The sequence below is a fragment of the Lagenorhynchus albirostris genome, chromosome 6 (assembly GCF_949774975.1).
Source record: "Lagenorhynchus albirostris chromosome 6, mLagAlb1.1, whole genome shotgun sequence".
Lineage (NCBI taxonomy): Eukaryota > Metazoa > Chordata > Mammalia > Artiodactyla > Delphinidae > Lagenorhynchus > Lagenorhynchus albirostris.
Genome location: NC_083100.1, coordinates 51,086,651 through 51,108,985, shown reverse-complemented (window position 1 = coordinate 51,108,985; position 22,335 = coordinate 51,086,651). Strand labels below are relative to the sequence as shown.

The 22,335-nt window shown below is 37.9% G+C and overlaps 1 protein-coding gene across 10 annotated transcripts in view; it reads right to left on the bottom strand.

The window, feature by feature from the left end:
* The window catches only part of PDE1A (phosphodiesterase 1A), a 288,873-nt gene that overhangs the window by 25,349 nt on the left and 241,189 nt on the right, over positions 1-22,335 (bottom strand). The gene's annotated exons all lie outside the window — the stretch shown is intronic.

Below are 22,335 nucleotides of genomic sequence, written 5' to 3'. Positions count from 1 at the left end.
AAACTGATATGTAGGTTGAGTCATCTGACCAAGGTTTCAAGGCTGTCTAGTGGCTGAATCTCTCTGACAAAGTCCAACCGGAATCTTGCCCTCCATTTCCCAAACTACAATTATTTGCATACCACCTTTACCATTTCTGCCATATCTATACGCCATTTATTCTATTAGTTACTAATATTTTTCTTTACACAGACTTTAAATCTATTCTCTTTTCAAAGATTAGTTTTGTCCTGAATAGTAATATCCAAGATATAACAGATTTGATGTGCTTGTTGTGTTTTCCTAACATGTAGAATTCATAATTAGCAAAAAGATAATTTCTTCTATAAACACAATAATTGATTTAATTTAATGGTTTATATTTGCCCTCATACATTTCTCACTTATCTGACCCAACAATCCCTGCATGGAGTAGTAAAACTATCACCATAATTTCCATTTTAGAAATGAGGAACACATGGTCAGAAGGAATGACTGACTACTCCACGGCACCATGGCCTGGGAGAGTGTGGGAGACAGACCCCCATATTATCCCTTAAAAAATACTCCAGTTAATTTTCCATATTTAGCAGAAGCAGCAAATAGTGTTTGAAAAATACTTGGCAAAAATTGGTTTGTGTAGTCCTTTCAGCAGAAATACTAGTTCTGCGTTATGCTGCATTATCATTTCTTCATAAGAAAAACATTACCTTTGCTATGTATAGCAGTATTTCCTCATGCAGGCAGATCTGTCTAGGTTGATTCAGTTCTATTTTTGGTCCATTTATGTAGCTTATGTTGCCAATAACTAGAAAGAATTGATGATCTAGGATTGAAAGTTATAGTTACTGGAGAAACGTAATGTGGGCTAAATCGGAGCTTCTGATTCTAAACGGTGTTTAGACATCTGTATAATATGATTTGCCTTGTAGGTTGGGAATAAGAAATCTTCACATCAGGAGAAAATACTCCTCATTTAAATGCCTCTCGAGAGGAAACTGTTGTGTATTTTCGGCCTGAGGATAAATTTTGCTGTGTGCATGAAGGTAACAGTAAGCAAAGGAAGGAGTGAACACTAAATACCAAGAGAGATGAGAAGAAAAAAAGAGGTGAGGCTGCTGAAGAAAAATTCCACCTCTTTCCAAATGTGCTAGTTTCAACCCTGTAAAGTTAGAGGAAGTAATGTCTTATTTCATAAAGTGTTATATAAGATACAAATCAAGAAAAGGCTAAATTATTTTTTGGTCAACTAAAGCAGTACAAAACACACCGATTCACATTAGCAATGTGAGTGAATCCTAATACACATGTATTAAGCACCTAAAGATGTGGTGAGTTCTGCACAGAGATGATCAGAGGTGATCTGTGGAAAATGAATGCACGATCTCTACGTATATTCATCTGCCATTCTGTAACAATTCATTCCACTTGGGGAGGAAATAGCACATTAAACAGCCAGAAATCTTAAAAGTTCCATAGAAACTAGAGTTTAAACAATGAAGAGAGGTAGTGAGATGCCTTCTTAAAAGAGTTCAGTCTAAAACTGGGTCTATAGGATGTATGTGTTTTGGTGGCATGAGGATAGGAATATTCTCCTAATGAGGGGAGTGAGGAGGTGAGATGGAAGAGCAGAAAGGAATATGAGTGAAGGCAGCAGATTGGAAAGAAAAAGATGTGCCAAGGAAGAAGTGAAGCCCAGTTGCGAAAACTTGACTCAGAGTTCCAGCCCACCGACTAAGGTAATGGTTTCTCCTTCAGCGTCATTCTTTTAGAGGAAAGCTCTCACACCTATTGAAATGCTCTTATTCTCAGATGGAATTTGTCTGATTGAATAACAGATCTTTTATTTTCTTTTTTAAGCAGGCTCTGGTGGCAGGGAGATGGTGAGAAAGTAAGGGCATTGATTGTCTTTGAAGGTAGGGAAGTTGGGAGGGTAGCAATGGAGAAAGAAGGTCTAGGGTAGTGAAATGAAGACCACTCAAATCATACTTTGTCTGCTGTAAAGAGTGGTGGGAACAGTTGCGGAAATTTTAAGATTTGGCTCTTAGAGCCAGTTTAACGTGAGAGGCAGTATGGGTCTTCTCTACTTTCTCAATCAGGGAAAAGATGGGATGAAAATTGAATCTGAGAGGTGCAACAAAAATTCACATTTTCTTTGTCTTTTATAAGCAAAAAAATACATAAAGAGTACTAATTTTAGGTAATCTAAACTAGTTTTAAAAGTTAAAACTTGGAAAAAAATTGTAAAATGATAGAAACACTTTGGCTTTGCTTTTAGTATTCTAGTTAATTGGGTTTTCTATTTAAAGCTAGATTAAGAAAAAAAAATTTCAATTGCTTTCAGTAAAAATGTTTAAACATGTCAATATGTAAACCTACTTTTGTGCCTAAATGGAGAATACTGAACATAACTGAACTTGTTTTAATGATAGATAATCCTGCAAAAAAACCTGAGGGTTATTGTTCTAAACATAAGCCATTAATTCTCACTCTCCTATACATGTAGAATAGAGTATCATTCATGTTTAGTGGCTCTAGGTAACTACTAAAAAGATCAATTCTTGATTTTACTGCTTTGTCACCAATTCTACTCAATTTGAAAGTTAAAAAAATCGCTGAAAGTTCTACTTTCAATGTGAGATTTTATAACATAATGCTACTACTATCAGAAAATTATTTCTCAAATTGCTCAATTTTAATAATGTCAGAAAGAAAAATCAATGAGGCATGTACATGATATATCTTCCCACTTATCCACAATCTCTGGCCTACAATTTTCCATAAGGTTCTGAGCTCTTGTGTTTTAAAATGGATCCAAACATGGACGTGAAGAAGGTGTGATCAGATTTTAAACTGTAGGTCTTCACATAAAACCTTTAAAAAGGATACAATTACATAAACAACTTTAAATTTCAAATTCTTATTATAATCTGTCTACATGTATTTTAACATGAATAGGCTGTTACATATTGATTTATTAAATCATAAATGATCTGTTAGATACAGATTAATGAGTAAAAATTGCAAAGTTTATTACTATTAATAATATTAGCAGCAACAGCAAAAACAGTAGTTAATATTAAGGGAATAGTTACCATGTGCCAAGAACTATGCCAGGTGCTTCTTATATTTTATCATTTAATCCTGCCAACAATTTCTATTGCCCGAGATCACATACCATCTAAGGAGCAGAGCTGAGCCTTCAACCTCAATGTACTAACCTGAATAGTTTGGTCACCCAGTACTAACTCCCTGACCCACAGGGGCAAGTTTCTATTGGATCTGAAAGAGTGAATGCATTTTGTGTTGCCTGGAGACGTGCAATTGCAAAGATTCAAGTTGAAAAAACATGGCATTTTTAATCTTCATGTTCTGACAAGCTACTAAAATTCAAACTTCAGTTTTTCAGAGAAGAATGAGTAGTTTGATAGCAAGCAGCCCTCCCTACAAAACAAAACTCACTTTTTACTATTACTTCCTGTAGTAACACTTGCAGTAGAAGACAGGCTAAGAAAGACTCAAATCCCAAGACCCACACAGGCCTATACTCAGGAGGATTTCAAAGTGAAGGGCTGCAAGAAGGACCCAGACGTTCTCTTGCCATGTTCTCATACCATGGAGAAGAAATAATAGAAATTTCTGACTCCAGGAATAATGAGAAGTTATTCAATTTAAAAGCCAGCATAAATATATGACTGAGGTAAATATCTATGTTTAAAAAAATCAAAAGGTGTAAATGTGAAAACTCCACCATCTTTTTTTTTTTTTTTTGCGGTACGCGGGCCTCTCATAGGCTCCGGACGCGCAGGCTCAGTGGCCATGGCTCACGGGCCCAGCCGCTCCGCGGCATGTGGATCTTCCCGGACCGGGGCACGAACCCATGTCCGCTGCATTGGCAGGCAGACTCTCAACCACTGCGCCACCAGGGAAGCCCTCCACCATCATTTTTGTCTCGATTTCTGACTAGCCATCCTGTAATACCAGAGCCAACCAACCACTCTAGATCTTAGGGATCGCAAACTGCACACATTGTTTACCTTGCATATTCATGCATAGCAAGAGCAATGAATTGCTTCTACTCTAAGATGGCAAACATCACAAATTACTAATTTTTTAGTGTTTATGATCAAATTCTTCAGTGGAGAGAGCACTTTTTTTTTGGTATGAGTTTCCATCTAGGGAAGATGAGAGAAGAAAGAATCAGGAAAGTATGTCTCCTTTGAATTTGTTCATCATTTTCCCCTTGGATACAAAAACCACTTACAATCTTCATCAAGTGGAATACATAATTTTCAGCAAGTAGGTACTTACTACAGAAAAAAGATTCATAAAATATTGGGGGCATGAATAATCCAAAATTCTAGGAGGCTTTAGATGCCCCTGATGATATTCTATACATATTGTTTGACAAATGCATAAACTAAATTGACTTGGTGATACCAAATTCCCAAACAATTAATTGTTTTTTCCATCTTATTCAGCTTTAGTCACCAAATCTTAGAGGGCTTAGTTGGTAACTCATTAATTAAGGTCTAAGAATCAGCCAAAATAGAAATCAATCTCACATAATCATCTATCCTTTAACCTGGAATGAGAAAGACTAGTATTCTTACAAAATGCCTTCCATGCTATTTTTTCTCTCCTATGTACATGTTCCTGTCTGACTTAGGCTGGTTATGCTGAGGGGCTATTTTGAAGAAACGTGTGGAGAGAGCCTTATCTACTTATAGTTGTTGAAGTTAGTAGTGGAATAAATTGCTTCTCTTGGTCATGTATGCAATACTCCTACTACAGTACTCCTTTATAAATTGCAAATCCATGCTTTAAAATAAAAGCACTTTAAGCAATTAGTCACAAAGCACTTTACTGATCTACAACATTTAGCCACGGTTGTGGGAGCAGTGCTATCTCTAATCTATAATGGCTAATACAACAGGATTATTCTCATGATGAACTCATTTAAAATAAATTGTAAGTGCTCTACTATCTCTACATCGAAGAAAACATCAAAACTATTGCCTTGAGACGGCAGGGAAGATGGCGGAGAGTAAGACGTGGAGATCACCTTCCTCCCCACAGATACATCAGAAATACATCTACACGTGGAACAACTCCTACAGAACACCTACTGCACACTGGCAGAAGACCTCAGACCTCCCCAAAAGCAAGAAAGTCCCCACGTACCTGGGTAGGGCAAAAGAAAAAAGAATAAACAGAGACAAAAGAATAGGGACGGGACCTGCACCAGTGGGAGGGAGCTGTGAAGGAGGAAAGGTTTCCATACACTAGGAAGCCCCTTCGTGGGCGGAGACTGCAGGTGGCGGAGGGGGGGAAGCTTCGCAGCCATGGAGGAGAGCGCAGAAACAGGGGTGTGGAGGGCAAAGCGGAGAGGATGGGTGCCAACCAGCACTCACCAGCCAGAGAGGCTCGTCTGCTCACCCGCCGGGGTGAGCGGGTCTGGGAGAGGAGGCTCAGGCTTCGGAGGTCTGAGCGCCAGGAGAGGACTGGGGTTGGCTGAGTGAACACAGCCTGCAGCGGGTTAGTGCACCATGGCTAGCCTGGAGGGAGTCCGGGGAAAAGTCTGGACCTGCCGAAGAGGCAAGAGACTTTTTCTTCCCTCTTTGCTTCCTGGTGCACGAGGAGAGAGGATTAAGAGCGCTGCTTAAAGGAGCTCCAGAGATGGGCGCAAGTCGCGGCTAACAGCGCAGACCCCAGAGACAGGCATGAGACGCTAAGGCTGCTGCTGCCACCACCAAGAAGCCTGTGTGCGAGCACAGGTCACTATCCACACCTCCCTTCCGGGGAGCCTGTGCAGCCCGCCACTGCCAGGGTCCCGGGATCCAGGGACAACTTCCCCAGGAAACGCACGGCGCGCCTCAGGCTGGTGCAACGTCACGTTGGCCTCTGCCGCCGCAGGCTCGCCCTGTATCGTGCCCCTCCCTCCCCCCCGGCCTGAGTGAACCAGAGCCCCCGAAGCAGCGGCTCATTTAACCCCGTCCTGTCTGAGCGAAGAACAGACGCCCTCCAGTGACCTAAGCACAGAGGCGGAGCCAAATCCAAAGCTGAGCCCCGGGAGCTGTGCGAACAAAGAAGAGAAAGGGAAATCTCTCCCAGCAGCCTCAGGAGCAGTGGATTAAATCTCCACAATCAACTTGATGTACCCTGCATCTTTGGAATACCTGAATAGGCAACGAATCATCCCACACTGAGGAGGTGGACTTTGAGACCAGGATTTATTTTTTTTCCCCCTTTTCCTCTTTTTGTGAGTGTGTATGTGTATTCTTCTGTGTGAGTTTTTGTCTGTATAGCTTTGCTTTCACCATTTGTCCTAGGGCTCTATCCATCTGTTTTCTGTTTTTTATTAACTTAAAAAAAATTTTTTTTCTTAATAATTATTTTTTACTTTAATAAATTTATTTTATCTTACTTTCTTTTCTTTTCTTTCTTTCTTTTTCCCTCTCTCTCTCTCTGTCTCTCTCTCTCTCTCTCTTTCTTTCTTTCTTTCTACTTTTTCTCCCTTTTATTCTGAGTCGTGTGAATGAAAGGTTCTTGGTACTACAGCCAGGAGCCAGTGCTGTGCCTCTGAGGTGGGAGAGCCAACTTCAGGACACTGATTCACAAGAGACCTCCTGGCTCCACGTAATATCAAACAGCAAAAATCTCCCAGAAATCTCCATCTCAACACCAACACCCAGCTTCACTCAACGACCAGCAAGCTACAGTGCTGGACAGCCTATGCCAAACAACTAGCAAGACAGGAACACAACCCCACCCATTAGCAGAGAGCTGCCTAAAGTCATAGTAAGTCCACAGACACCCCAAAACACACCACCAGACGTGGACCTGTCCACTAGAAAGACAAGATCCAGCCTCATCCACCAGAAAACAGGCACTAGTCCCCTCCACCAGGAAGCCTACACAACCCACTGAACCAACTTTAGCCACTGGGGACAGACACCAAAGACAACGGGAACTACGAAACTACAGCCTGCAAAAAGGAGATCCCAAACACAGTAAGATAAGCAAAATGAGAAGACAGAAAAACACACAGCAGATGAAGCAGCAAGATAAAACCCACCAGACCTAACAAATGACGAGGAAATAGGCAGTCTACCTGAAAAAGAATTCAGAATAATGATAGTAAAGATGATCCAAAATCTTGGAAATGGAATAGAGAAAATGCAAGAAACATTTAACAAGGACCTAGAAGAACTAAAGATAAAACAAGCAATGATGAACAACACAATAAATGAAATTAAAAATACTCTAGAAGGGATCAATAGCAGAATAACTGAGGCAGAAGAACAGATAAGTGACCTGGAAGATAAAATAGTGGAAATAACTACTGCAGAACAGAATAAAGAAAAAAGAATGAAAAGAACTGAGGACAGTCTCAGAGACTTCTAGGACAACATTAAACACACCAACAGTTGAAATATAGGGGTTCCAGAAGAAGAAGAGAAAAAGAAAGGGACTGAGAAAATATTTGAAGAGATTATAGTTGAAAACTTCCCTAATATGGGAAAGGAAATAGTTAAGTCCAGGAAGCACAGAGAGTCCCATACAGGGTAAATCCAAGGTGAAACACGCCAAGACACATATTAATCTAACTGTCAAAAATTAAATACAAAGAAAACATATTAAAAGCAGCAAGGGAAAAACAACAAATAACACACAAGGGAATTCCCATAAGGTTAAGGGATGATCTTTCAGCAGAAACTCTGCAAGCCAGAAGGGACTGGCAGGACATATTTAAAGTGATGAAGGAGAAAAACCTACAACCAAGATTACTCTACCCAGCAAGGATCTCATTCAGATTTGATGGAGAAATTAAAACCTTTACAGACAAGAAAAAGCTGAGAGTTCAGCACCACCAAACCAGCTTTACAACAAACGCTAAAGGACCTTCTCTAGGCAAGAAACACAAGAGAAGGAAAAGACCTACAATAACAAACCCAAAACAATTAAGAAAATGGGAATAGGAACATACATATTGATAATTACCTTAAATGTAAATGGATTAAATGCTCCCACCAAAAGACACAGACTGGCTGAATGTATACAAAAACAAGACCCATACATATGCTGTCTACAAGAGACCCACTTCAGAACTAGAGACACATACAGACTGCAAGTAAGGGGATGGAAAAAGATATTTCATGCAAATGGAAACCAAAAGAAAGCTGGAGTAGCAATTCTCATATCAGACAAAATAGACTTTAAAATAAAGACTATTAGAAGAGACAAAGAAGGACACTACATAATGATCAAGGGATCGATCCAAGAAGAAGATATAACAATTGTAAATATTTATGCACCCAACATAGGAGCACCTCAATACATAAGGCAAATACTAACAGCCATAAAAGGGGAAATGGACAGTAACACATTCATATTAGGGGACTTTAACACCCCACTTTCACCAATGGACAGATTATCCAAAATGGAGATAAATAAGGAAACACAAGCTTTAAATGATACATTAAAAAAGATGGACTTAATTGATATTTATAGGATATTCCATCCGAAAACAACAGAATACACATTTTTCTGTAGTGCTCGTGGAACATTCTCCAGGAAGGATCATATCTTGGGTCACAAATCAAGCCTTGGTAAATTTAAGAAAATTGAAATTGTATCAAGTATCTTTTCTGACCACAACGCTATGAGACTACATATCAATTACAGGAAAATATCTGTAAAAAATACAAACACATGGAGGCTAAACAATACACTACTTAATAACGAAGTGATCACTGAAGAAACCAAAGAGGAAATCAAAAAATACCTAGAAACAAATGAAAATGGAGACACAACAACCCAAAACCTATGGGATGCAGCATAAGCAGTTCTAAGAGGGAAGTTTATAGCAATACAATCCTATATTAAGAAACAGGAAACATCTCGAATAAACAACCTAACCTTGCACCTAAAGCAATTAGAAAAAGAAGGACAAAAAAACCCCCAGTTAGCAGAAGGAAAGAAATCATAAAGATCAGATCAGAAATAAATGAAAAAGAAATGAAGGAAATGATAGCAAAGATCAATAAAACTAAAAGCTCGTTCTTTGAGAAGATAAACGAAATTGATAAACCACTAGCCAGACTCATCAAGAAAAAAAGGGAGAAGACTCAAATCAATAGAATTAGAAATAAAAAAGGAGAAGTAACAACTGACACTGCAGAAATACAGAAGATCATGAGAGATTACTACCAGCAACTCTATGCCAATAAAATGGACAACCTGGAAGAAATGGACAAATTCTTAGAAATGCACAACCTGCCAAGACTGATTCAGGAAGAAACAGAAAATATGAACAGACCAATCACAAGCACTGAAATTGAAACTGTGATTAAAAATCTCCCAACAAACAAAAGTCCAGGACCAGATGGCTTCACAGGCGAATTCTATCAAACATTTAGAGAAGAGCTAACACCTATCCTTCTCAAACTCTTCCAAAATATAGCAGAGGGAGGAACACTCCCAAACTCATTCTACGAGGCCACCATCACCCTGATACCAAAACCAAACAAAGATGTCACAAAGAAAGAAAACTACAGGCCAATATCACTGATGAACATAGATGCAAAAATCCTCAACAAAATACTAGCAAACAGAATCCAACAGCACATTAAGAGAATCATACACCATGATCCGGTGGGGTTTATTCCAGGAATGCAAGGATTCTTCAATATACGCAAATCAATGTGATACACCATATAAACAAATTGAAGGAGAAAAACCATATGGTCATCTCAATAGATGCAGAGACAGCTTTCGACAAAATTCAACGCCCATTTATGATAAAAACCTTGCAGAAAGTAGGCATAGAGGGAACTTTCCTCAACATAATAAAGGCCATATATGACAAACCCACAACCAACATCATCCTCAATGGTGAAAAACTGAAAGCATTTCTACTAAGATCAGGAACAAGACAAGGTTGCCCACTCTCACCACTCTTATTCAACATAGGTTTGGAAGTTTTAGCCATAGCAACCAGAGAAGAAAAGGAAATAAAAGGAATCCAAATCCGAAAAGAAGAAGTAAAGCTGTCACTGTTTGCAGATGACATGATACTATACATAGAGAATCCTAACGATGCTACCAGAAAACTACTAGAACTAACCAATGAATCTGGTAAAGTAGCAGGATACAAAATTAATGCACAGAAATCTCTGGCATACCTATACACTAATGATGAAAAATCTCAAAGTGAAGTCAAGAAAACACTCCCATTTACCATTGCAACAAAAAGAATAAAATATCTAGGAATAAACCTACCTAAGGAGACAAAAGACCTGTATGCAGAAAATTATAAGACACTGATGAAAGAAATTAAAGATGATACAAAGAGATGGAGAGATATACCATGTTCTTAGATTGGAAGAATCAACATTGTGAAAATGACTCTACTACCCAAAGCAATCTACAGATTCAATGCAATCCCTATCAAACTACCACTGGCATTTTTCACAGAACTAGAACAAAAAAATTTCACAATTTGTATGGAAACACAAAAGACCCCGAATAGCCAAAGTAATATTGAGAGCGAAAAACGGAGCTGGAGGAATCAGGCTCCTTGACTTCAGACTATACTACAAAGCTATAGTAATGAAGACAGTATGGTACTGGCACAAAAACAGAAATATAGATCAATGGAACAGGATAGAAAGCCCAGAGATAAACCCACGAACATATGGTCACCTTATCTTTGATAAAGGAGGCAGGAATGTACAGTAGAGAAAGGACAGCCTCTTCAATAAGTGGTGCTGGGAAAACTGGACAGCTACATGTAAAAATATGAGAGTAGAACACTCCCTAACACCATACACAAAAATAAGCTCAAAATGGATTAATGACCTAAATGTAAGGCCAGAAACTATCAAACTCTTAGAGGAAAACATAGGCAGAACACTCTATGACATAAATCACAGCAAGATCCTTTTTGACCCACCTCCTAAAGAAATGGAAATAAAAATAAACAAATGGGACCTAATGAAACTTCAAAGCTTTTGCACAGCAAAGGAAACCATAAACAAGACCAAAAGACAACCCTCAGAATGGAGAAAATATTTGCAAATGAAGCAACTGACAAAGGATTAATCTCCAAAATTTATAAGCAGCTCATGTAGCTCAATAACAAAAAAACAAACAACCCAATCCAAAAATGGGCAGAAGACCTAAATAGACATTTCTCCAAAGAAGATATACAGACTGCCAACAAACACATGAAAGAATTCTCAACATCATTAATCATTAGAGAAATGCAAATCAAAACTACAATGAGATATCTCACACCAGTCAGAATGGCCATCATCAAAAAATCTAGAAACAATAAATGCTGGAGAGGGTGTGGAGAAAAGGGAACCCTCTTGCACTGCTGGTGGGAATGTGATTTGGTAGAGCCACTATGGAGAACCTTATGGAGGTTCCTTAAAAAACTACAAAAACAACTACCATATGACCCAGCAATCCCACTACTGGCCATATACCCTGAGAAAACCAAAATTCAAAAAGAGTCATGTACCAAAATGTTCATTGTAGCTCTATTTACAATAGCCAGAAGATGGAAACAACCTAAGTGTCCATCATCGGATGAATGGATAAAGAAGATGTGGCACATATATACAATGGAATATTTCTCAGCTATAAAAAGAAACGAAATTGAGTTATTTGTAGTGAGGTGGATGGACCTAGTGTCTGTCATACAGAGTGAATTAAGTCAGAAAGAGAAAGACAAATACCGTATGCTAACACATATATGGAATCTAAGAAATAAAAAAATGTCATGAAGAACCTAGGGGTAAGGCAGGAATAAAGACACAGACGTACTAAAGAATGGAGTTGAAGATATGGGGAGGGGGAAGGGTAAGCTGTGACAAAGTGAGAGAATTGTATGGACATATATACACTACCAAATGTAAAATAGATAGCTAGTAGGAAGCAGCCACATAGCACAGGGAGATCAGCTCAGTGCTTTGTGACCACCTAGAGGGGTGGGATAGGGAGGGTGGGAGGGAGGGAGACAAAAGAGGGAAGAGATATGGAAACATATGTATATGTATAACTGATTCATTTTGTTATAAAGCAGAAACTAACACACCATTGTAAAGCAATTATACTCCAATAAAGATGTAAAAAAAAAAAAACTATTGCCTTATTTTTGTTGAACTTGTTTTATTTGATGAGATTTCTATTTCTTACTGATGACTCTGGGTTTTCTGTAACCAACAGACCTGCACAGAAGCTTAGTCCAGATGGAAGGATGATATGGAAACATAGACCCCTTCTGAAAGAATCCCATGTCCAGAGTAATGAGATAATATTATTGTGTGGGTTCTTGTGCTGAACTTCTCTCTTAACCTTCACAAAAGTTTCCTGATACAAATCACAATTAGTCCAAGTCCTCCAAGATCATTCACTACAAGTTGTTTTGCTAAAAAATTAGCCTAGGCTGGGTTTTGAAGAATGATATAGAAATAAAGTTTGAGCATCAGATTCTTGAAGGTTTTCATCATTTTCCCTAGAGGGCTTATATACTAACCCTCACCTGAAGAGATTTCTTGGATCACTTTTCCTTTCCCCTTCATTTTTCATAATTTCTTCGGAGGAATTAAATATATCTAAGAAAGGTCAAAGACTTCAGCTATAAACATTTTTTGCATGATTTCTGGGAATTTCCTAGATTCCTATAGTTAACAAGGGAAAATTATGTTAGGCAAAGTATGAACAACAGTCCTAGAAGGAGTAAACTCAGGAATGAAAAGTTTGGGCTGTATAGAAGGCCTAAATCTAGGCATACTTTTGGGGATAATAACTACGATGGTAAAATATTCTTTTGGGAAAGAAGTGAATTGCCACAAACCAAGTTTGCTGGATTAGCTAAAATTTATTCTTTTTGAGAGCATTTAGGTCTGCAGAATACTCTTTTTTAGAATTGTTCTCTTTTCCTAAAGGGTTCTATGCCAAGAAAAAGTAAAGGCAAGTATCTTAAGTGGCAGAGTCCTCAACAGAAAGTATTTAGATAAAGGTGGTTCATTTCAGCTCTATAAATCGGGTAACTCTACCAGATATCCAGAATAAGCCAATTCCATTCCTTCATTCACTCATGCAGAAAATTGTATGGATCTGAGAGATATTTGGGAGATACACTCTATAGGCTATCTTGATGGATTAAGCTAAGAATGAAAGTTGATAGAAGAGTTACGATCAATTTACCGTACAGCAATTCACTCAGTTGATTGATGGAATTGATCCACTGCATATTTTCTCATGAGCTAAGCATAAACTCATATCAAAATTTTTATGAGCAGGTACTGTTTTTCCATAGTATATTTCTTTAAGGAAGCCTTCTATAAGATCTCCATATAGTTTGGAGACATATATGTGAGTGCAGGAGAATAATAAGAATTATAGTAGAAAACACTAAATTCTAAAAACTTGACAAGTATTTACTCATTTAATTCTCACAACAGCTATTTTTATGATCCTCACTTTAGAAATCAGCAAACTGAAACAGATTAAATAACTTGTTTGATTACATAGCAAATAAGTGATGGGAACAGGATCAAATGAGATAGTCCATTTCCAGGGTTCTATACTCTACTATGCAGCCTTCTTGGGTGTAATTTAATACCTGCTATGTTTTTTTTGTCTTTCCTCAGTATAATTATCTGCCTTATCTTTGAAATTACATCTGATTGGTAAATTATAGCCTTTTTTTTTTCCTGAAGGCAGAGCCAGAGAGTAAGAATAAATAAACTTCTTTGTGAAAATACATTCTTCAATATTAGACACCAGCCAGTCTCAGCTAATTAATTATTGGGGTGTTCCTACTAGTCTAGTACCATAACCATTAGGTCAACTATTAGGGGATCACAGTAAAGAAGGGGTAGAAGAGCAATTCTCAAAAAAATAAACTTTTCAGGAGGAAAATACCTTGGCTAACCTTAAACTGAATTATACATTGGAAAAGTCATTCTCAAATCTCACAAAAAAACAATATATTAAGCCATTTTTCCCCTGTTGTTCACACTTACTAAAATATAGACATTTTTTCAAAGATATCTGTCCCGTAAAACTTTTATAAATCATTTTTAATGGCAGAAAATTATTAAAGCATTTGCTCAGCAAGACAATGATAGAATTAATATAAAAGATAAATTTAGTTTATGAAAGTCACATTACCTTTTTGGTGTTTTGGAAAGGGGATATCCAAAGTGAAAATGTATGGATAAACTTTATTGCAGAAATGACAAAATTAGGGATTAGCTGCTCAAAGAAAATTTATTGACACTCACCATGTTAGTAAAGAGAAATGCTACAAAATGCCACTTAAACAGATATTTCAAAACATAAAGATGCTGATGTTGTCATAGCAGCTGAGCCAGGTCAACCAAGGAATTTGTAGCTGTTACTTATGTGGTTTGTGACACCAATTAAACAATCTGCAGAAATGGATCCCCTTTCTCTCACAGGGCCCCATAGATTTCCAGCAAGTAGACTGAAATCTCCAGGTCTTTTGGTCAAATTAGAGCTGTTACCATGCATGAGGTTTTTTTTTTTTTTTTTTTTTTTTTTTTTTTTTTTTCATGAGGTTTTACTTAAAGATGTTTACTGATCAGGAAAACTTAACATTTCTGTGAACTGGTTTTTGCTTCTGAAAAAAAAAGGTACTTATTTCAAGAACTGTAGATATCATTTTAGGCCAATTGTTAGGCTTTTGTTTTGTTGAATGGATTAAATTTGAGGCCAGAACTAAATTGCTCTGTGCAGCTGAGGGGATTTTAGAGGCAGAGAGAGGAAAGAGAGGAGGAGAGACCTTAAGTCAAGAGAAATGAAAGATTAGAGGTTTTGGAGCGAGAACAGAGGTGAGTGGTGACAAATGATGATTTAAATTTTGCTCTGAAGCATAATGTTAAGACAATAAATCTTCCAATGTACGTGGAACTGAGTTTATTATTGGGGGAAACTGACAAAGTCTTGAACCTAGCTGAGTGTGAGCAATGTGAAGGACTCAGTCAAATTCTGGGTACAAAGTCTAGTTACACTTGCTGGAGGAGAGTAGGACCTGAAAGGGAGAACTGTCTCAAAGAGCTGTTCCCTACCTCATGCCCCAACTCTTCAGTCTTCCTCTGCCCCCATCATCTCTGCTCAACAGTGCAGCATCCTGTCCACAACTCGCTTCCCCACCACCAGCTTCTTCATTCCCCAAATATCCACTGTCACACTCCTTACCCCAGAGTTTTCAGAGGTTACAAAACTCCTGTGAGCTCTTATACTTATTTATTGCAGTTTATTGCAAAGTAGAATTAGAGCTAGGGACCAGGTTTTGGGTGCCTGAAAATGTAGCAAGTGCAGGCATTGAAGAAAGCGAGGAGCTTTGGGGGAATGTCCCCCACATTTAGTTTTCTCTTTTGTCATTTATCTGTAGATTTATTTTAGATCTTTTAGCTAACAAAAAAAAAATATGGTACAATATAGTGGGTAATACCATTTCATTTATATGAACTCACCATTAAAATGAGACTTCCCTAGAATCAAGTCAACTCTCCCCTACTCAACACTGACAGAGCTCTTACCCAGCCATGAGCAGGAACCATCAAAGATCTAAAGCTGAACATCCCATGAGTTCAGCTCTCAAAAAAATCTACAGGCATTTGTTTTGCACCCAGTAGGCCTGTGTAAATGTTTTTGGAATGACCTCATTAGTAGTTCTCAATATTTTGTCAGACTCCGTAGTTTTAGCATGTGTAACACATTCTGATTGTGATATCTCATCATATGCAATGGTTCTCATTGGGTGGAGGATGGTGCCCATCTCCAAAGGGAAATGTCAGAATCTTAAGGCATGTGTAATTGCAATCATTTTCTAAATCTCCCCCAATCCCACTCCTATACCAACACTGATTTTGGTACACTCCTTCTGAATACATTTTTCTCTTCCCATTCTGGGACTTGCAAGGCAGAACATAAGTATTCCAACTGCAGTACGAATAAGATGGCTATGCTTATTATGTAAGTGATAGGCTTCTTGGAGAAGGCATTTTAATGGAGTTTTGGAAGATAGGTAGGATTTTAGTAAGCAAAGTGCAGGAGGGGGTGCAAGAAGTGCATTCCATGAGGAGGAAAGAACAAGGATAAGGGTAGAGAGAAAGTCCACTGACTTTTCCAGGAGAAGGCAAATGTTCCAGGGTAGAGACATGTGACCAAAGACAGATATTTTAAGGGACAGCATCATCAAGGTACGTACTGCTGTTTTCTGAGTACAGCTGGCCAGGGTGAAGCTGGCTCAGATCCTAATCTGTACTTGGCTTGTCTTGACCATGAGCTGATCAAGTTTCCTGCTCTCCCTTTCATGTCCTCTGCATTCATTTAAACGCACAGAAGTGTTCTATTTTTTGTTGTTTTTGTTGTTGTTGTTGTTTTTGTTGTTGTACGCGGGCCTCTCACTGTTGTGGCCTCTCCCGTTGCTGAGCACAGGCTCCGGACGCGCAGGCTCAGCGGCCATGGCTCATGGGTCCAGCCGCTCCGCGGCATGTGGGATCTTCCCGGACCGAGGCACGAACCCGTGTCCCCTGCATCGGCAGGCGGACTCTCAACCACGGCGTCACCAGGGAAGCCCAGAAGTGTTCTATTTTTGACCTAATTCTGTGAACTAGAGATAAGCCATGCCGAACGTTTAAAAAATAAAGTATTCCCGATGATGCTAATATGCTTGAAAACTATTGAGCAATACCTTTACAATAAATGAGCGAGTGAATGAAAGAATAACACACAAGCACATACTCATTGTGTGAACTGTCACTTAAGCTCTTCTAGGGTTAAGCGACTTTGGTGAATGCCACCTCTTAGAACTTTATAATTCTGATCTTCCAAATGTTCCATTCCATCAAATGCATATTTCTGCTCTACTGCACTAATAATATAATGTAGATTGCTAGCTGAAGAGACTAAATTAGAAATAGGAATAATACAATAAATATATAATAGAATATATAATTTAATATATAATTTAATTTACTAATAATTTAAAATATGATTTAAAATAATTTAAAATATGATTATTTATTTTAAAAATTAGTAGCAAGATCTCATTTAAACTGTTAACTTACATTTTTGAACCATAATTAGAAAATGAGTGAGCTCTAGTGAAAATAAGTGAGCTCTAGTTTTTATCTCTGAAAGGCTTTGCTTCTCTGTTTGATTACTTGTCTCTTCTGAAATATAAAAGTATGCAAATATTTTCTCAAAACTATGCTTAAACTATCCTGGGAGTTTAGGAGTTATAACATAAAATGCATTATGTTTGGGGACTTCCCTGGTGGCACAGTGGTTAAGAGTCCGTCTGCCAATGCAGGGGACATGGGTTCGATTCCTGGTCCGGGAAGACCCCACATGCCACGGAGCAGCTGGGCCCGTGTGCCACAACTACTGAGCCTGTGCTCTACAGCCTGTGAGCCACAACTACTGAGCCCATGCGCCAGGACTACTGAAGCCCACGTGCCTGGAGCCCGTGCTCCACAATGGGAGAAGCCACGCAACGAGAAGCCTGCGCACGGCAACGAAGAGTGGCCCCTGCTTGCTGCAACTAAAGAGAGTCTGCGTGCAGCAACAAAAGAGCCAATGCAGCCAAAAAAATTAATAAGTAAATAAATGCACTATGTTTTATTAAAAGATAATGGAAAGGAGTAACAAAATATTTTGTGAAAAAATATTTATAAACATAACCTTTTAAAGTAATTCAATACAAAGTAACATGGCATGTTTTTGTTCTTTTCAAAAAATCTATTTTTATTTTCTCTAAGCAACAGACGTAAGAGTGAGGTGCACTATTAGGGACTAATAGGGACTGCTGCCAAATAAAGCAAAAAAAGTCTAGTAAAGCTCTAGGAGATCAGAGTGCAGAGTGATACAAGTCTGTGGGAGTGAAAGTACTGCTGTGTAACTGGTTTGGGTGTGATGCTTGGGCTAAAAATTTATTCTTCCCGGGCAGTTTATCATCTTTCAGCTCTAAAGATGATTTACTGAGGAAGCCTCTTTAAGTGTCCTAAGGGTTTTGGGAATAGAGTCTGAAGCCCCTCAGCCTTGTTTCCTGATGACGCCCAAAGACACGGATCCAGGTTTCCCCCAGAGAAGCAAAGGAGGAAGAGAAGGGTGGCATTCAGATGGGATTACTCCTGATTGCTCCAGTGGTAACTCTCTCACACCATGTTGAAACCAAAAGGAGGAATCAGCCCGATTTAAATAGTGGAACTTTCAAAACGGACAGAACAATCTGTGGGAGTCAGTGTGTGTGTGTGTGTGTGAGACAACAGTTTCTTACATTTGTCCCTAAAGTTCCCTAAGTTAGACATTGAGTGAAAATGAGAATAAATTGGCTATTTGTTATAGCACTCAATTTTTAAAAGAGGCCTTTAGGATCCTGTAAGTATTTTCTTAGAAAAAAATAGTTTAACTGAATTAAAGTTCCTAAACATGTCTTAAGATTGCCCTGGACCTTGGTAGAAAACAGAGAAGGTTGTCTCATTTTTTTTTATCTTTAAAACAGATTTCTCTATGATCAAAAATGTCAGTTTCCCTCTGAAACATTTTTAAAAATATTAACCACCCTGAAAAACCTCAAAGAACTTAAAGTTATTTCAATTTGTATCACATGATTCAGTTAGCTTTAAATCATTCAAATTAAAAGAAAAATGAACTTTCAATCTTTTCTTTCTTGCAAAGTAGTAAAAAACACTTGATAAATGTTAATTGAGTAATATTGTTTTAAATAAAGTCAATTTAACAATCAAACTTTATTTTTAATTTCTCTTCTGAAACAACTGCAAAAGCTGTTTGTCTTGTTGTGCTGATGCTGTGAACTGTTAACTTATCTGGTTTTGTTCCCACTGGTCACCATGGTCCATGCCCATTCAGACAAGTAGACATAGATATTATTAGAGACGTACCCAGAAACAATGCATACACTTAGTCTTCAGATTCATAAGCCACATCCATCAATGGGACAAAGTTTCTTGGAAAATACTTAGTCAAGTTCTATACTTCCCCACTCATACCTCCAGAAGATATCTAGGTTTCTCATTTCCTGGATATGGACTGAGGTTTTTACCAAGAGTAGCAAGAAGGATAAGGGTAGCCTTCAGAATGGAGGTGGCACAGGTTTGACTCATTGTTCCAGTGGCAATTTTTTCCATTCCTATGGAACCAGAGGAAGATGGGAGAGAGAAGAGAGTTGGAAGATACAAGAGGGCTAGAAACTTACAGCCTCTGAGACAGGACCCTGGGTTTAGCCAGACCTGTCACATTTTGGGTTATTTCTAAGTGGGAAAGTATGAAAGATTTTATAGATAAATTAAGGCATCTAGGAGTAGAGGAGACCTTGTCTCCTCAGAATTCCCATATCTGGAATTCTGAAAGGTAGCAGCAAGGTAGGTGCTCTCAAGTACAAGGACTGGAGTAGTGCCTATATGGAAGGTCAGGGTAAAGAGCCTGGGAGAACCCTGCAGTCTTCAGTCATATGTAAGGAAGAGCAGCCTGTTCTCAGGCCATGAGAAGCATCAAGAGGAAAGAAGAATGAGAGAGAGTAAGCAGGCTGGGGAGAGCAAAGGTTTGACAGCCTATAATGGTAGAAACAAGGGGTCCCGTGTCAGAAGCAGGAGCTGATAATTGCCAGAAGCAGATGGGAGGGTATAGGTCTGGGAAGATGAGAGGGAGAGTGTCCAGAAGTCAAACAAGGACTGGTACTTATCCCAAATCCATAACACCTCATTAGTCTCTGGGGACTTTGATGTTATCTAAAGAAGAAGGAAAAGGAGGTTAAAAAATCTGAATTTTTCCTCCCCAGTATCCTAAATTGACCAGGCTTACTCTGATTCAATTAAAACATTTGACTGATAAGCTTATGCTTTCTACAAACATGTAACAAAGGGGACTTCAGCTGGAAACTATGTTTGGTCACAGAAAAATAATGGAAGTTACATTATCTGTGCATCTGATTTGTGGCCTAAGAAATAGTATAGTTATATACTATTTGAAAAACTTAAATACTTAATAGTTTTTAAAAATCTACACAGTACTTGGATACATTTTCTTCTGTCTCATGTTTTCTGTCAGGATCCAAGAAAACATCTCTGCTGAATGAGACAACAGCTATTTGGGTCATCATGGATAATTCTCAAAAAACATGGCATTGAGTGGAAAGCTAAACATAAATGAATTTATATGACATGATTCCATTGTCACCAAGTTTTAAAATAAGCAAAACTAAGCTATATATTGTTTAAGGTTATACAAGGGTATAATTATCACAAAATTCAGGGTAGTGATTAGATCATGGAAGGAAGAGAAGGAAAGAAATGATTAGAGAAGGACGTATAGAACTACTAAGGCATGGCACAATATTCTATTTCTTGGCCTAGATGGTAGGTTTCCTCCCTCTCTCCCTTTCTCTTTTGTTCCTTCTTCCTTTCCTCTGTTCCTCCCTCCCTCCCTCTCTCCCTCTCTCCCCCTCTCTGTCTCTCCTATTTTTTTTTCAACATATAATTGTTTGAATTTTGAATTCATGACAGTCACTGTTCTAGGAGCCTGGAATACATCAGTGATCAAAACAAACATCCTTGTTCTCATGAACCTTATTTTTAATGGGGTAAGAGAGACAATAAAAATTAAGGCTAATAAGGCAATTATTTATAGACTAGACAGTGTTGTGTTATGGGGAAATAGTTGGTGGGGGTTATCGGGGGCAAGGGAGGAACATGGGTGGAATTTGAAAATTTTTTCCAGGGGAGGAGTCATTCATTGACAAGGTGACAGCTGAAGCTGGACTTGAAAGCAGAGAGGGAGGCAGCTATGTTGTATTTGGGGGAGAGGCGTTTCTAACAATGATGCCGGTACAAAGCTCTTAAAGCAGAAAGGTATCTGACATGTTGTAAGACAGGAAAAAAAAGAACAGTGTGGAGGTCAGTGTGTCTGGAGTAAGGCAAGCGGGTGAGGAGAAGAGAAATGCAAATTGACTCAGCAAGATAAAGGAGATGAGGGTGGATCACAGAAAGCTTTATGGGCAGCAGTATGTTGCACCAAGACCCAATTGTTACATTTCAGAAATTTTACAAACTATTTGTTAAAACTACTTCTTAAAAGTAAAATTATATAAACTTACAATTAAATAAACTGTATTCAAAAAAAAGGTGATAAATACTCAGAACTCATCATTGCCTAATTATTTTGATACATTTTACTATTATCTGTGTTGCGAGGTTATTTCTACCATATCTGTAAAATGCAAATATATAACATGCACCTTTTCCCAACTCCATGTTTAGAGAAATTATATGGATAGCTTGAAACTGGCCATGGTGGGGATATTCACACCATGGATATCATCAAACTTTCCGAACTGGGGCTCAAATTATTGTTTTATTGATGTCTAAAATGGTGGAGATAATGATAAAAATAGAGATTGAATTTAAGACTGTGTCATGTCTATAGCTGCTACATTATAAATAGCACAAAAATTGAGGGAATTTTCTTCCAGCATTCAAATGCCACTAACCAATTAAATGACCAAGAAACCATCTGCATCTCTGATGAACAAGTAAAGTTGATATATGCCTATGTTTTCTAAGTTCTGACATATATTTATGTACTTTCATCTTACTCCTTGATAGAAATGAAAATATCAGTCTGAATGACACCCATTTGTCTGTTGCAACCGTAAGTCGACAATGGACACAAGAGTTTGTCAAAAATCAGTGAAAGCATTCTGTGATAATCAATTAGCTGTATAGAATTTATAATAGACTATTGTATATTTTATTATTACTTATAAATTATGTGCTACTCATTCTTTATATTAATAAACCTGTATAGTAATAATAAACCTGTATATATACATACATATATATACATATATATGTGCATATATATACATACTTTTTTTGAACTAGTTGTTAAACTTTGCCAGCATACTACTTCTTTGTAGGCCACTATAATGATTGTCTATTATAAGAATGTACACTTTGTTATTTACTTATAAATAGTGCATATGTTTTTATGTATTCCTTTTCAGTATACTATATTTCACAATTAAAAAAAATAAAAAACTAAATAACTTTAAAAATCCTATGTAAACACTAAGGAAATTGAATCAGCAGATAAAATTATCCCACAAATAAAACACTAGTCTTAATGGTTTTTAAAGATAGTTCTACCAATTTCACATAAGCTCAAGAATTTTAAAACTCCAACTCATTTTATGAGGCTAGTATAACCTCAATACTAAAACTAGACAAGGTCGGTATGAGAAAGAAAAATAACAGCTAATCTCACCCACAAATATAAATTTTATAATGC